The sequence below is a fragment of the Ornithodoros turicata genome, chromosome 2 (assembly GCF_037126465.1).
Source record: "Ornithodoros turicata isolate Travis chromosome 2, ASM3712646v1, whole genome shotgun sequence".
NCBI lineage: Eukaryota > Metazoa > Arthropoda > Arachnida > Ixodida > Argasidae > Ornithodoros > Ornithodoros turicata.
In genome coordinates, this window is record NC_088202.1 from 50786582 (window position 1) to 50789899 (window position 3318).

Here is a 3318-nt window from a genome sequence, read left to right on the forward strand (position 1 = left end):
TCCGATTACAAGCGCGAAAAATATTCCTTTGGTAGGCGTCACCTGTTGAAAGTTGGCTTCACCTAACACTTCCGTGTATTGCGGTCAAGCCCACTTCAACGAATGCTTAGTGTTGCTTGAAGTGTACAGTGCTGGACAAAAGTTTACGGAACGCGCGAGCGGCGTATTATCTGGGCAGAGACACCCTAGCGGCGACCGGAAGCGGGCGAGTCCACGCGTTCAGAGGGATGAAAGAGTGCGCTTGTGGCGACCCACCGTGGTAGTAGTGGTAACTTTGCTTTTGAGTGTAACGAACGCCAAAATGTCTTCGTTTTCGGTCTGCTGCACCGAGCGCGAGTGGAAGTCCCTCCGCTATCGGAGAGATAACAGGGCGCTAAGATGAATTGAGGTGACAACGGGCTGCAGTGCCGAGCTTTTTTCTTTTTTTACGCCTCAGCGTAATGCAGCTGACATCCCTCTGAACGGGTGGACTCGCCCGCTTCCGCTCGCCACTAGGGTGTCTCTGCCCAGAGAAAATACGCCGCTCTCGAGTTCCGTAAACTTTTGTCCAGCACTGTACGTTTGTAGATTTATCGGAGCTTTTCGATTCATTTATTTGTGTAACGGGAAAGCCATCTTTAACCTATGACATCATACACTTTGTTTAGTGATATATTAGGTTAGATTAGTGCGGCTGTGGCAGCTTGCCTCGCACTCCCAACTTCATTATTCAAGCGGCCATGGTCCTATTAATCTAACCTAACTTCACTAAACAAAATACAGCAACTCTCACTAAACTAACCTAAGACATCGTCAACTTTATAGCCCGTATTCACCAGTCCCACTTAGCCACTGGTTTAGTGACGTCTGGTTTAAGTTGATCACGTGAGTACTTCGTCCGCCAATCACGAACAACCACCCCGCTGGTCTAACCCGGCTACCGTGAGGCCCATGGCGGCCTCCATGGAGTTTGTGTGCACAACACATAGGCCTAATCTACGCTTCGACGGAAATTTTTCGGCGAAATACAGGTAAGTTTTGACTTATAAAGCTACTAGAAGCGTTTGTAAGGCGAATGTTGTTGCACTCCAATCAATATTTGCCCTCAACGTCTCATTTCGTTCGCCGTTCACACGACGTAGACCCGGCGGCCTAGCGATGGTCTAACTCCCATGTATTTGCATAGGACTGATTTAAACTAGGGATGGGGGTAGTTTAAAGCCGGTCTACCGCGGAGCAGCTGTGAATGAGCCTTTCGAGAAACAACCCAAAAATAGTTTTTGCTGGACGCTGTTTTCAAGTTTTCAATAGTTTTCAAGTCGAAATTGCGCAAATTAAGCAAAAAGAACGTTGTGAGGAACAGGTGAGCGAAGTAAGTGAAGTAATAAACCCGCCAGTGAGTTAAAAGTTAACGATCGGTATGAAGTGAAATTTTGAAATCCGCTCTCCTAATTTAGGACCAATATCGTCAAATTTAGTGATGTCAACATTGGCAGCTAGACACAAGTCACTTTCCGATCCAAAGCTGACAGGAAGTCGTGCACAAACAGCTGTTACTTCCAGCAACAAAAACGACGCTGATTGTGCGAGGTACTTTTAATACAGCCCCTAGTGCCTCTGTTATACATCACTAACAATAGTTCGTACTGTGCTGCCGTTACTGGTTCTGATTGATACATTTAACGACTTGCTGCACACTTCAGTGATCGCCGATACTTGTGAACGAGCTTTGTGTTCCTAGATTACTGTTAAGTGTTTCCTGTTAAAAATGCATCCATCGTGTTTGTCTTCTAAACTAAACGGAGGTCACAAGAGGGAGGGGAGGTTCCATGGAGCAGTTATACCTCCATGTGCCTTACAGCTATACAGCGGAGTATGGTACATGTTACCCAGCATGTAGAGGCACAAATATCAAGCACGTAGCTCGCCTTTGAAATGCTATGAGTGACATTCCAAAATAGTAGCATTGAGAGGGTACCTGGAGTTATATGTTGGATGTCCCAGTGCATTAACAAGGTACAATATTTCAGATCCGACTCTGGAAAGGACACCATATGGAAGAAGCTCTAGATCCCCTTGGAAGCTTGATTTGCTTGCCCAGAAAGATGCAAGCCCTATAGGAAAGCACTATTGTGTTCTGTCATTATGAAAGCACTAATGTTTTTTGGAAATCACTATGAGCATGTTTGTTGGCGCAATTTTGTGCTGGTGAGATCTGGCTATGCTTATCGGCTTCAATGCAGAGTGCTGCTGTATATGTCGACTGGGAGAAATTTTGACAAAATAGCGTGTATTTAGGATATCAGACTTGGTTATTCGATAAAAGTACAGGTAGAAATATCCCGCAGAGGCATACAAGGAAATATTGTGAGCAATGTTTTGTGTCGACGAATTTGTATGGACAAATAAGAGCCTTCACGGGGCATATAAACACAACACTAGAGTGTCAAGCAGCCCATGTAGTCATGATGTCGATACCACTGTCAGGTGTGTGCAGATGCTGCATGCAAAATTGTGAGCAGGTTTCACCTTGCCGGTTCAGGAGAAAATCCACAGAGAAGTGAAGGTCTCAAAATTTTATAAGGACGCACATGTAAGTACATGTGTAGCTAAAATGTGTGCGCTACCACTTCCAGCACACCACACCAGAAGGGGAGGGCAAATATGCCAACAACCACCATTTCTGCAATGATGATGTACCGTAATAATAGAAAATATTCAAGGTGACAGCTACTTGCTTTTATGCTCACATTTATCATCTGCTAACAGTAGATGTGGCTTTGTAGACTGCCACCGCAAGAGACAAAACACAAGGAACCTGGCTGCAGACTTTATCAAAGCAACATATTTCTGGGATGCGATTACTGCCAATACAAGCCCATGACCATGATTCACACAGTGTTCCCCTTCATTGTGTGAGCAGCACTGTGTATGTCCAACACTTTGTTTCTTTTCTTCCAAATTATCTGTTATGGGCACAGCAGTGCCTGTACCTCATGCTTTTGAGTTGTTTCTTTGCATTAAATCAATAAAACTTGTTATGCATTTCCATAAGGATTATTATTATTAAGGATATCAAGTATTTGTTGTGAAGTAGAGATGTTTGTCCCATGCCACATGCTATGGAAAAAAGAAATATTTACTACATTGTGCATGGAGACACAACTCCAATGCATTGATAGTGCAACAGAGCGGAATTCCATTGGGCAGTTTAGCATGAAAAGCAGAACCACTAGCTGACACTCTTACTGCACAGGAAGTACCAACACTGAAGAGTTGAAATTACTGCTGTACATTGGACATGAAGAGTGATTGAATATCGGAAATGCTATCTGTTAC

At 44.2% G+C, this 3318-nt stretch overlaps 1 long non-coding RNA gene across 1 annotated transcript; it reads left to right on the forward strand.

Moving 5' to 3' along the window:
* The first annotated feature begins 2048 nt into the window (after positions 1 to 2048).
* On the forward strand, positions 2049 to 2869 carry LOC135383460 (uncharacterized). The gene is made up of 2 exons (XR_010419890.1): positions 2049 to 2702; positions 2766 to 2869. It is a non-coding gene; the product is annotated as an uncharacterized LOC135383460 (long non-coding RNA).
* Positions 2870 to 3318: the final 449 nt, after the last annotated feature.